This window comes from Arachis hypogaea, chromosome 16 (genome assembly GCF_003086295.3).
Source record: "Arachis hypogaea cultivar Tifrunner chromosome 16, arahy.Tifrunner.gnm2.J5K5, whole genome shotgun sequence".
In the NCBI taxonomy this organism is placed as follows: domain Eukaryota; kingdom Viridiplantae; phylum Streptophyta; class Magnoliopsida; order Fabales; family Fabaceae; genus Arachis; species Arachis hypogaea.
In genome coordinates, this window is record NC_092051.1 from 44,365,642 (window position 1) to 44,378,471 (window position 12,830).

At 38.7% G+C, this 12,830-nt stretch overlaps 1 non-coding gene across 1 annotated transcript; it reads left to right on the plus strand.

The window, feature by feature from the left end:
- Window positions 1–4,393: 4,393 nt before the first annotated feature.
- LOC112760912 (small nucleolar RNA R71) lies at window positions 4,394–4,501 on the plus strand. The gene has a single exon (XR_003181327.1). It is a non-coding gene; the product is annotated as a small nucleolar RNA R71 (small nucleolar RNA).
- The last annotated feature ends 8,329 nt before the right edge of the window (window positions 4,502–12,830 follow it).

The window sequence follows — 12,830 nt, forward strand, 5'->3', positions numbered from 1 at the left end:
GGTTAGGGACAGCTTGGTTTAGCCGCTTAGACCAGGATTTTATTCCTTTAGACCCTCCTATCCACTGATGCTCAAAGCCTTGGGATCCTTTTTATCTGCCCTTGCCTTTTGGTTTTAAGGGTTATTGGCTTTTTGCTCTTGCCTCTTGGTTTTAAGAGCTTTTGGCTTTTTCTGCTTGCTTTTTCTTTTTCTTTCTATTTTTTTTCGCCTATTTTTTTTCTGCAAGCTTTGTTCTTTGATTTTTCAGATTATCAAATAACATGTCTCCTAGTCATCATTCTTTCAAGAGCCAACATATTTAACATTCTTAAACAACAACTTCAAAAGACATATGCATTGTTCAAGCATTCATTCAGAAAACAAGAAGCATTGTCACCACATCAATATAATTAAACTAAGTTCAAGGATAAATTCGAAACTCATGTACTTCTTGTTCTTTTGAATTAAAACATTTTTCATTTAAGAGAGGTGATGGATTCATAGGACATTCATAACTTTAAGACATAGTTACTAACTACTAATGATCATGTAATGAAGACACAAACATAGATAAGCACATAACATAGAAAACGAAAAACAGAAAAAGCAAGAACAAGGAATGAATCCACCTTAGTGATTGTGGCGTTTCCTTCTTGAGGAACCTATGATGTCCTTGAGCTCTTCTATGTCTCTTCCTTGTCTTTGCTGCTCCTCCCTCATTGCTTTTTGATCTTCTCTTATTTCATGAAGCATGATGGAGTGCTCTTGATGTTCCACCCTTAGTTGTCCCATATTGGAACTCAATTCTCCTAGGGAGGTGTTGATTTGCTCCCAATAATTTTGTGGAGGAAAGTGCATTTGAGGCATCTCCGGGATCTCATGGAAATGAGCTTCTTGCGCCTCTTGAGCTCCATGACTGGGCTCTCTTGCTTGCTCCATCTTTTTCTTAGTGATGGGCTTCTCTTCCTTAATAGGAATGTCTCCTTCTATGAAAGCTCCATCTGAGTAACATAGATGGCAAATGAGGTGAGGAAAGGCTAACCTTGCCATAGTGGAGGACTTGTCAGCCACCTTGTAGAGTTCTTGAGGTATAATCTCATGAACTTCCACCTCTTCTCCAATCATGATGCTATGGATCATGATGGCCCGGTCTATAGTAACTTCAGATCGGTTGCTAGTGGGAATGATTGAGCATTAAATGAACTCCAACCATCCTCTAGCTATAGGCTTGAGGTCCAATCTTCTTAGTTGAACCGGCTTACCTTTGGAGTCAATCTTCCATTGAGCTCCTTCTACACATATGTCCATAAGGACTTGGTCCAACCTTTGATCAAAGTTGACTCTCCTTGTGTAGGGGTGTGCGTTCTCTTCCATGTTTGGCACGTTGAACGCCAACCTCACATTCTCCGGACTAAAATCTAAGTATTTCCCCTGAACCATTGTAACATAGTTCTTTGGATCCGAGTTCTTACTTTGATCATGGTTCTTGGTGATCCATGCATTGGCATAGAACTCTTGAACCATTAGGATGCCGACTTGTTGGATGGGATTTGTTAGAACTTCCCAACCTCTTCTTTGAATTTCATGTCAGATCTCCGGATACTCATTTCTTTTGAGTTTGAAAGGGACCTCAGGGATCACCTTCTTCTTGGCCACAACATCATAGAAGTGGTCTTGATGGGCTTTGGAGATGAACCTTTCCATCTCCCATGACTCGGATGTGGAAGCTTTTGTCTTCCCTTTCCCTCTTCTAGAGGATTCTCCGGTCTTAGATGCCATCAATGGTAATGGAAAAACAAAAAAGCTATGCTTTTACCACACCAAACTTAGAATATTGCTCGCCCTCGAGCAATAAACAAAAGAATAGAAGAAGAAGAAAAAGAAATATGGAGAGGGAGAGGGAGATGTGGTTTCGGCCAAGAGGAGTGTAGACAGGTGTGTTGTGTGAAGTTGATGAAGAATGGAGGGCTTTATGTAGGGAAGGGAGGGGGGTTAAGGTTCGGCCATATGGGTGGGTTTGGGTGGGAAATTGGTTTTGAATTTTGAAGGTAGGTGGAGTTTATGAGGTAGGTTTATGGGGAAGAGTGAATGGATGTGAGTGGTGAAGAGGTGATGGGGAAGAGAGTTTGAGGTGATTGGTGAAGGGTTTTTAGGGTTGTGTGAAAGAAAGTGGTGAGAAGAAGTGAGTGAAGGTAGGTGGGGATCCTGTGGGGTCCACAGATCCTGAGTGGATCCTGTGGGGTCCACAGGTCCTGAGTGGATCCTATGTGGTCCACAGATCCTGAGGTGTTCAAGGAATTACATCCCTGCACCCATTAGGCATGTAAAAATGCCTTTGTACCCAACTCTGGGCGTTCAGCGCCAGGTTGGTGGCCATTTTGGGCGTTCAGCGCCCATTTATGTGCCATTTCTGGCGTTGAGCGCTAGAACCATGCCTGTGCTGGCGTTCAGTGCCCAGAAGCTGCCCATTTTGGGCGTTCAGCGCCAGCACCATGCTCTGTTCTAGCGCTGAACGCCAGACAAATGCTCTTCCAGGGTGTGATTTTTCTTCTACTATTTTTTTTGATTCCGTTTTCCATTTTTATATTTATTTTGTGACTCCACATGATCATGAACCTACAAAGACATATAACTTAAGAAAAATATAGTTAGATAAATAAAAATTGGGTTGCCTCCCAACAAGCGCTTCTTTAATGTCAATAGCTTGACAGTGGGCTCTAATGGAGCCTCACAGATGTTCAGAGCATTGTTGAAACTCTCCAACACCAAATTTAGAGTTTGGATATGGGAGTTCAACACCAAACTTAGAGTTTGGTTGTGGCCTCCCAACACCAAACTTAGAGTTTGACTGTGGGGGCTTGGGTTGACTCTGCTTTGAGAGAAGCTTTTCATGCTTCCTCTCCATGGTTGCAGAGGGAGATCCTTGAGTTTTAAACACAAGGGAGTCCTCATTCCATTGAAGGACTATTTCACCTCTGTCAACATCAATCACAGCTCTTGCTGTGGCCAGGAAAGGTCTTCCTAGGATGATGGATTCATCCTCTTCCTTTCCAGTATCCAGGACTATGAAATCAGCAGGGATGTAAAGGCCTTCAACCTTTACTAACACGTCCTCTACTTGTCCATAAGCCTATTTTTTTGAACTGTCTGCCATCTCTAATGAGATTTTAGCAGCTTGCACCCCATAGATTCCCAGTTTCTCTATTACAGAGAGGGGCATGAGGTTTATTCCTGAACCAAGGTCACACAGAGCCTTAAAGATCATGGTGCCTATGGTACAGGGTATTATGAACTTTCCAGGATCCTGTCTCTTCTGAGGTAATGTCAGTTGATCCAGATCACTTAGTTCATTGATGAACAAGGGAGGTTCAACTTCCCAAGTATCAATGCCAAATAATTTGGCATTCAGCTTCATGATTGCACCAAGAAACTTGGCAGTTTGCTCTTCAGTAACATCCTCATTCTCTTCAGAAGAGGAATACTCATAAGAGCTCATGAAGGGCATAAGGAGGTTCAATGGAATCTCTATGGTCTCTAGATGAGTCTCAGATTCCTTTGGTTCCTCAGAGGGAAACTCCTTATTGATCACTGGACGTCCCAGGAGGTCTTCCTCCTTGGGATTCACGTCCTTTCCTCTCCTCACAGGTTCGGCCATGATGCTTATGTCAATGGCCTTGCACTCTCCTTTTGGATTCTCTTCTGTATTGCTTGGGAGAGTACTAGGAGGGATTTCAGTGATCCTCTTACTCAGCTGGCCTACTTGTGCTTCCAAATTTCTAATGGAAGACCTTGTTTCATTCATGAAACTTACAGTGGCCTTGGACAGATCAGAGACTAAGTTTGCCAAATTAGAAGTATTTTGTTCAGAGTTCTCTGTCTGTTGCTGAGTGGATGATGGAAAAGGTTTGTTATTGTTAAACCTGTTTCTTCCACCATTATTAAAGCCTTGTTGAGGCTTTTGATCCTTCCATGAGAAATTTGGATGATTTCTCCATGATGAGTTATAGGTGTTTCCATAAGGTTCACCTAAGTAATTCACCTTTGCTATTGCAGGGTTCTCAGGATCATAAGCTTCTTCTTCATAAGAAGCCTCTTGAGTACTGGTGGATGCAACTTGCATTCCATTCAGACTCTGAGAGATCATATTGACTTGCTGAGTCAATATTTTGTTCTGAGCCAATATGGCATTCAGAGTATCAACTTCAAGAACTCCCTTCTTCATAGGCGTCCCATTATTCACAGGATTCCTTTCAGAAGTATACATGAACTGGTTATTAGCAACCATGTCAATGAGTTCTTGAGCTTCTGCAGGTGTTTTCTTTAGGTGAATGGATCCACCTGCAGAAGTGTCCAGTGACATTTTTGATAGCTCAGATAAACCATCATAGAATATATCCAGGATGGTCCATTCTGAAAGCATGTCAGAAGGACACTTTTTGGTCAACTGTTTGTATCTTTCCCAAGCTTCATAGAGGGATTCACCTTCTTTCTGTCTGAAGGTTTGAACATCAGCTCTAAGCTTGCTCAGCTTTTGAGGAGGAAAGTACTTGGCTAAGAAAGCCGTGACCAGCTTATCCCAAGAGTTCAGGCTGTCTTTAGGTTGAGAATCCAACCATAATCTAGCTCTGTCTCTTACAGCAAAAGGGAAAAGCATGAGCCTGTAGACTTCAGGATCTACTCCATTAGTCTTAAAAGTATCACATATCTGCAAGAATTCAGTTAAGAACTGAAAAGGATCTTCAGATGGAAGTCCATGAAACTTGCAGTTCTGCTGCATCAGAGAAACTAATTGAGGTTTCAGCTCAAAGTTGTTTGCTCCAATGGCAGGAATGGAGATGCTTCTTCCATGTAAATTGGAATTTGGTGCAGTAAAGTCACCAAGCATTCTCCTTGCATTGTTGTTGGGTTCGGCTGCCATCTCCTTTACTTGTTCGAAATTTTCAATCAAGTTGTCTCTGGATTGTTGTAATTTAGCTTCTCTTAATTTTCTCTTCAGAGTCCTTTCAGGTTCTGGATCAGCTTCAACAAGAATGCCTTTTTCTCTGTCCCTGTTCATAAGAAAGAGGAGAGAAAAAGAAAAGAAGAGGAATCCTCTATGTCACAGTAAAGAGGTTCCTTATTGTTAGTAGAAGAAAAGAAGAAGAAATTCGAACACAGATAGAGGAGGGGGTTTGAATTTGGTGATGATGTGAGGAAGAGATGTTAGTAGATGAATGAATAAATAGAATAAGATGGGGGAGGGATAATTTTCGAAAATTATTTTGAAAAAGAGTTAGTGATTTTCGAAAATGGTTTTTGAAAATTGTTAGTATTTTTTCGAAAGATTTTTTTTTTAAATTAAAAATAAAAATAAGAATAATTAGTTAATTAAAAAGAAATTTTTGAAAAAGAGGGAAGGTATTTTCGAAAATTAGAGACAGAGAGTTAGTTAGGTAGTTTTGAAAAAGTTAAGAAACAAAAAAAAAGTTAGTTAGTTAGTTGAAACAAATTTTGAAAAGATAAGAAGTTAGGAAGTTAGAAAAGATATTTTGAAAAAGATAAGATGAGAAGATATTTTTGAAAAGATATGATAGAAATTAGTTTTGAAAAATATTTGATTTTTAAAATCACAATTAATGACTTGATTCACAAGAAATCACAAGATATGATTCTAGAACTTAAAGTTTGAATCTTTCTTAACAAGCAAGTAACAAACTTGAAATTTTTGAATCAAAACATTAATTTGTTATTTTCGAAAATTTGGTATAAAAATAAGAAAAAGATTTTTGAAAATTATTTTTGAAATTTTTGAAGATAACTAAGAATTTTGAAAAAGATATGATTTTTGAAAAAGATTTTGAAAAAGATAAGATTTTCAAATTGAAAATTTGATTTGACTCATAAGAAACAACTTGATTTTAAAATTTTTTGAAAAAGTCAACTCAAATTTTCGAATTTGATGAGAGAAAAATGGAAAGATATTTTTTTGATTTTTGAATTTTTATGATGCAAGAGAAAAACACTAAAAAGATGCAATGCATGAAATTTTTAGATCAAAACAATGAATGCATACAAGAATGCTATGAATGTCAAGATGAACACCAAGAACACTTTGAATGCCAAGATGAACATCATAGACACAATTTTGAAAAACTTTTAATGCAAAGAAAACATGCAAGACACCAAACTTAGAATTCTTTGATGCTTAGACACTAAGAATTCAAGAATGCATATGAAAAACAATAAAAGACACAAAACAAAAAATAATCAAGATCAAACAAGAAGACTTACCAAGAACAACTTGAAGATCATGAAGAACACTATGAATGCATGAAATTTTCGAAAAATGCAAGATGCATATGCAATTGACACCAGACTTATGACATGACTCAAGACTCAAACAAGAAACACAAAAATATTTTTGATTTTTATGATTTTCTAATTTATTTGGTCTTTTTCGAAAATTATATGAAAAAAAGGAAAAATAAGGATTCAAAAAATTTTTAATATGAATTCCAGGAATCTTGCATTCTTAGTCTAAAGCTTCAGTCCAGGAATTAGACATGACTCACTAGCCAGCCAAGCTTTCAAAGAAAGCTCCAGTCCAAAACACTAGACATGGCCAATGGCCAGCCAAGCTTCAGCATGTAACACCAGAGTATATTGCTCTTGATAACAAATTGCTGCTCATTACTTATCAAATATGTACTTGCCTCTGATGGTTTGGAAGCCTCAGTCCAAAAGAATTTAGACATGGCTTTACAGCCAGCCAGGCTTCACATGCTTCATGAAACACTAGAATTCATTCTCAAAAATTTTGAATAAAATTTTTGAAAACATTTTTATTTTTTTTCGAAAACAGATGAGAAAATTTTAGAAATATTTTTGAAAAATTTTTGAAAAGAAAACAAAAAGAAAATTACCTAATCTGAGCAACAAGATGAACCGTCAGTTGTCCAAACTCGAACAATCCCCGGCAACGACGCCAAAAACTTGGTGCACGAAATTGTGATGTCCAGGCTCGAACAATCCCTGGCAACGTGAGCAACTTGGTACGCGTAATCGTGATTACACTTTAATTATATAAAATTTCTGGCTCTTTCTTTCCCTGGCAGTGGCGCCAAGAATATGGTGCCAATACCATGGTTCACAACTTCGATACAACTAACCAGCAAGTGCACTTGGTCGTCCAAGTAATACCTTACGTGAGTAAGGGTCGAATCCCACGGAGATTGTTGGTATGAAGCAAGCTATGGTCACCTTGCAAATCTCAGTCAGGCAGGTATAAAGTGATAATGGTGTTTTCGAAATTAATATAATAGAATAGGGATAGAGGTACTTATGTAAATCATTGGTAGGAATTTCAGATAAGCGAATGGAGATGCTTTTCGTTCCTCTGAACCTCTGCTTTCCTGCTATCTTCATCCAATCAGTCTTACTCCTTTCCATGGCTGGCTTTATGTGATACATCACCATTGTCAACGGCTACTTTCAGTCATCTCTCGGGAAAATGATCCAATGCCCTGTCACGGCATGGCTAATCGTCTGGAGGCATCACCCTTGTCAATGGCTTCATCTTATCCTCTCAGTGAATAATATGCTCACGCACCCTGTCACGGCACGGCTATTCATCTGTCGGTTCTCGATCATGCTGGAATATGATTTACTATCCTTTTGCGTCTGTCACTAACGCCCTGCAATCGCGAGTTCGGAGCTCGTCACAGTCATTCAATCATTGAATCCTACTCGGAATACCACAGACAAGGTTTAGACTTTCCGGATTCTCTTGAATGCCGCCATCATTCTAGCTTACGCCACGAAGATTCCGGTTAGGAGATCTAAGAGATATTCATTCTAGCTTATTTCATGTAGAACAGAAGTGTTTATCAGGCACGCGTTCATAAGGGAGAAGGATGATGAGCGTCACACATAATCATCACGTTCTTGGGTGCGAATGGATATCTTAGAAGCGAAATAAGATGAATTGAATAGAAAACAGAAGTACTTTGCATTAATCTTTGAGGAACAGCAGAGCTCCACACCTTAATCTATGGAGTGTAGAAGCTCTACCGTTGAAAATACATAACTGAAAGGTCCAGGCATGGCCGAGATAGCCAGCCCCCTAAACGTGATCTAAGATAGCATACAACTGATCAAAAGATGCCTAATACAATACTAAAAGGTCCTATTTATAATAAACTAGCTACTAGGGTTTACATGAGTAAGTAATTGATGCATAAATCCACTTCCTGGGCCCACTTGGTGTGTGTTTGGGCTGAGCCTGAGTGTTGCACGTGTAGAGGTTCTTCTTGGAGTTGAACGCCAGCTTTTGTGCCAGTTTGGGCGTTCAACTCTGGTTTTGGCTCCTTTTCTGGCGCTGGACGCCAGATTTGGGTAGAAAGCTGGCGTTGGACGCCAGTTTACGTCATCTATTCTTGGCCAAAGTATGGACTATTATATATTTCTGGAAAGCCCTGGATGTCTACTTTCCAACGCAATTGGAAGCGCGCCATTTCGAGTCTTGTAGCTCCAGAAAATCCACTTTGAGTGCAGGGAGGTCAGAATCCAACAGCATCAGCAGTCCTTCTTCAACCTCTGAATCTGATTTTTGCTCAAGTCCCTCAATTTCAGCCAGAAAATACCTGAAATCATAGAAAAATACACAAACTCATAGTAAATTCCAGAAATGTGAATTTAACATAAAAACTAATGAAAACATCCCTAAAAGTAACTAGATCCTACTAAAAACATACTAAAAACAATGTCAAAAAGCGTATAAATTATCCGCTCATCATTTACCAGCACTTCCATATTTTTGAAGGAATTTTTTTGTTCGTTCCAGGATATCTGTGCCTCTTCCTTATATCTTTCAAGCATGGTCTCAAGCTTTGAGAGGCTTTGGTTCATGGAAGTTTGTGTCGACCGTGAGTTTTGGACGAGATTTTGTGTCAAGGGATAGTTAAGTGATGAGGAGTTTTCATATGGAAGACTGGAAGGTGAGGTTTGACAACTTTGCATGAATGAGTTCAAGGTTTGCTCAAGTGATGATGGCTCTTGATTACTGAAGTATGACACATTGAGTGCTCTCTGATTTTGATCTTCCCAAGTATAATTTGAAGAATTGTTGAATTCATCACAGTATGGATCATCTTGTGGCATTGGGAGACAATTTTACATGAATTTATTGAAAGCACATTCCAGTGATGATGTCTCTTGATGAGTATCATATGGAGCATTAAAATTCCCTTCCTAGCCATAGTTTGTGTCAGTGTCATAACAGTGTGATTCACTTTATGGCTCTGGGAGGAAATTTATTTTAATTGATTGTTCACACTCTTGTTGATATGCCCAGAAACCATGAGGATAATGACATAAATCATTTTGTGGTTCTGGACAATATCTCATGTGCTTTGCTTGATCAATTTGTGACTCTGGAGCATATTCCCATTGATTGGGTTGATCAAGATCTGTTAATTCTTGGTGATACTCCCAACCACCATTAGGATAATGACTTGAATTATTTTATGGTGGTGAGAAGTATCCCATATGATTCTCTTGCTCATCTTGTGGCTCTAAAGCATAGCTCCATTGATTGGAGTGCTCAGAATCTGTGACGTCTTGATGATATTCCCAGCCACCATTAGAATAGTCAATTGGTGATGGTGGGTAATATCCTATAAAATTTGTTTGATCACAAGATGAGTTGAACTCCATTTGAATTTTGTGAAACACATCACCAATGAAAATTGAAATTCATGTCACAGAGAAGAATTTCTTAGTGAGGCAATAACTCAAACACCTTGGTATCAACTTAAAACAGAAAATTAAAAGAACAAAAATAAAGAAAATGCTTAATCTAGACTTCTCACCCACTTAATCATTGTCGATCTATATCAATAACCGGTAATAGCGCCAAAAACTTGATGGGGAAAATTAGATTTCCACACAAATTCACCGGCAAGTGTACCGGGTCGCATCAAGTAGTAATAACTCACAAGAGTGAGGTCGATCCCACAGGGATTGATGGATCAAGCAACTTTAGTGAGATGATTAGTTTAGTCAAACAAACAGTGGTGAATTGAATGAAAACTAGAGTGACAGAAAGTAAACTGTAGAAAATATAAAGTGCAGCATGTAAATTGCAGTGAAGCTTAAATGACAAGGAAAGTAAGTTGCATCAAATGTAAAGGGAATTGGGTGCTAGAAATTAAATTAAGCAGTAGATCAAAGCTCAGAACAATTGCAGAAGAATTAAATTGCATGAAAAGTAAATTCAGATCACAGCAAACTCAAATGTAAAGTTGCAGAAAGTAAAATTTCAGAAGATTGCAGAAACTTAAATTGCATAAACTGAATTCAATGTAACTGAAATGTAGAAGGTGCAGGAAAATTAAAAGTGTATCAAAGAGAACCTTCTATTCTACTCCTACTCCTACTCCTACTGCTGTCTACCACTACTGCAGCCTAACCGAGCTCTCTTTTTTTCTAACAGAACTAAAGCCCTTTTATAGGCATTCCTAAATTACAAATAAAATTTAAATTGAAAATAAATTACAATTAAATGTAAAATTCCTATTCTAGATGATCCTTGTGCCTTTGAGTGATCTCAATTGGGCTCTGCTTGCTTTTGTGTGTTGATGGGCTTGGAATCAGCTAAATTGAGCAGAGTTGTAGCTTCTAGGAGAGCGTAGCGTTCATTTAGAGAATAGAGCGTTCGGGCACCCACGCATACGCGTTCTTTACGCTTCTGCGTCCCTGGTGCTTTGGCCCATCGACGCGTACGTGATGACAAGTCATCTTATGCTAGCTATTCAAGAATTTTTCACTTGTTTCATTAGGTTTTATGCATTTTCTTGCATTATAAGTAAGTGATTTGGAGTGGATTTGCATGGTGATGTCAATTCAATCAACCATCAATTATTTGCCACAAAATCATGAGGTTTAAGTTAGAATTAGTTGGTTTTTGAATGATTTAGAAATCTTGTGAATTTGGTGATGCTTTGATTGGTTGTTTTGATTACTTGTAGGTGAAGAAATGATGAAAAAAAAAAAGGAAAAAGGAATCTTAGAGCACGCTTTGGACCTTAGGCCACGCTTTGAAAAGCGTGACCCAAGACATTAAAGCATTGCGCATCAAAAGGGGCAAGGGCCAGCGCTCGAATAATGAGCGCAGTGCTCTCTAATTGAGCGCTAGAGGAAGAAGCACCAAAGCAAAGGCAAAGGCGCTATGTTAAGTTTCCAAACGAAGCGCTAGAAGGATGCCAAATTAACAAGCCCAGCGCTCAATTGGAGAGAGCACTACGTTAACTTGTTTCACTTTATCCTGGCCTGATGTGTGGAACACGATCCAACACAAAACTCACCGACAAGTGTATCGGGTCGCATCAAGTAATAATAACTCACGTGAGTGAGGTCGATCCCACAGGGATAGAAGGATTGAGCAATTTTAGTTTAGTGGTTGATTTAGTCAAGCGAACAAGAGTTGATTTGAGTGATTTGTATTCAACAGAAGCTAAATTGCATGAAATTAAAGGGAAAGGGATAATTGACAAGAATTTAAAGTGCAAAATAATTAAAAGAGCTGAATCTTAAAGTGCAAGTAATGTAAATTGCAGAAACTTAGATTGCAAGAAATGTAAATGATTGAAGCTTAAAGTGCAAGAAATGTAAATTGCTTGAATTATAAAAGGAATTGGGAATTGAGATTGCAGAAATAAAACAAGTGAATCTCAAATAGAAAAGTAAATTAGCTTGAAGAAGCATTCAGCAAAATAAACTCAAATGAAAATGCAGATCTCAGGGGTCAAGAGACTAGAAAACTAAGTCTAGATCTCACTACCTTCCTTGATCCAATTTAAAGATCAATTTCAAGAGAATTAAAGATCAAACAGTAGAATAAGTAAATTCAAATTTCAATTTCTCAAAGGGTGCAGTGAAACAAAAACAAAGAGAGATCTCAAGGTGAGATTGAGACAGAATTTCCTCAATTCTCAACACCCAAGACTCAAGCAAGATTTGCAGAAAAGAAAGCAAGAAACCCAGAGAGGAAGAGAATTCAATTCTCCTCCCAGATCCAAAATCAAAGTTACAGAAAGAAAAATTCTAAAAGAGGTACAAATGTTCAAAGTAAAAGTTGCCGTCCATTCTAAATCAAACTAACTTCTATTTATACACTTTCTTCTAATGGTCTTGAAGCCTTGAATTTGGGCCCTCGGCCTTGATAGAATTGGATTGAAGATAGCCTCAGTTGATTGCTCTTGGACTTGAGAAGAAATCCATTTGTAATTTAGACTTTGGAGCTTTCAAGTTTGAGTTAACGTTTGAGGCAAAGTTTAACTCAAACGTTTGCGTGTTAAAAATTATGCAGAACGGTGCTTTTCTGTCACTCACGTTTGAGTTCATGTTTGAGGTCAAACGTGAGCTCAAACGTGCTCCCTCCAAGACCATTTTGCAGCCAACGTTTGACCTCAAGTTTGAGGCAAACGTTGGCGCAAACGTTAAGTCCCCCTGGTGTAGTAATTGTGCCAACGTTTGATCTCAAGTTTGAGGCAAACATTGGCGTGAACGTTGGCCTCCCCTGGTGTATTTGTGAGCCAATGTTTGACCTCAAGTTTGAGGCAAACGTTGGCGCAAACGTTGCTTCCTCCAGGGTTAGTTTTTGAACCAACGTTTGACCTCAAGTTTGAGGCAAACGTTGGTGCAAACTTTGGCTTCTCTAGGGCTTGTTGTTGAACCAACGTTTGACCTCAAGTTTGAGGCAAATGTTGGCACAAACTTTGGCTTCTCCAGGGTATATTTTTGAACCAACGTTTGACCTCAAGTTTGAGGCAAACGTTGGCACAAACTTGAGCTCTTCCCAGGGTGGTTTTGCT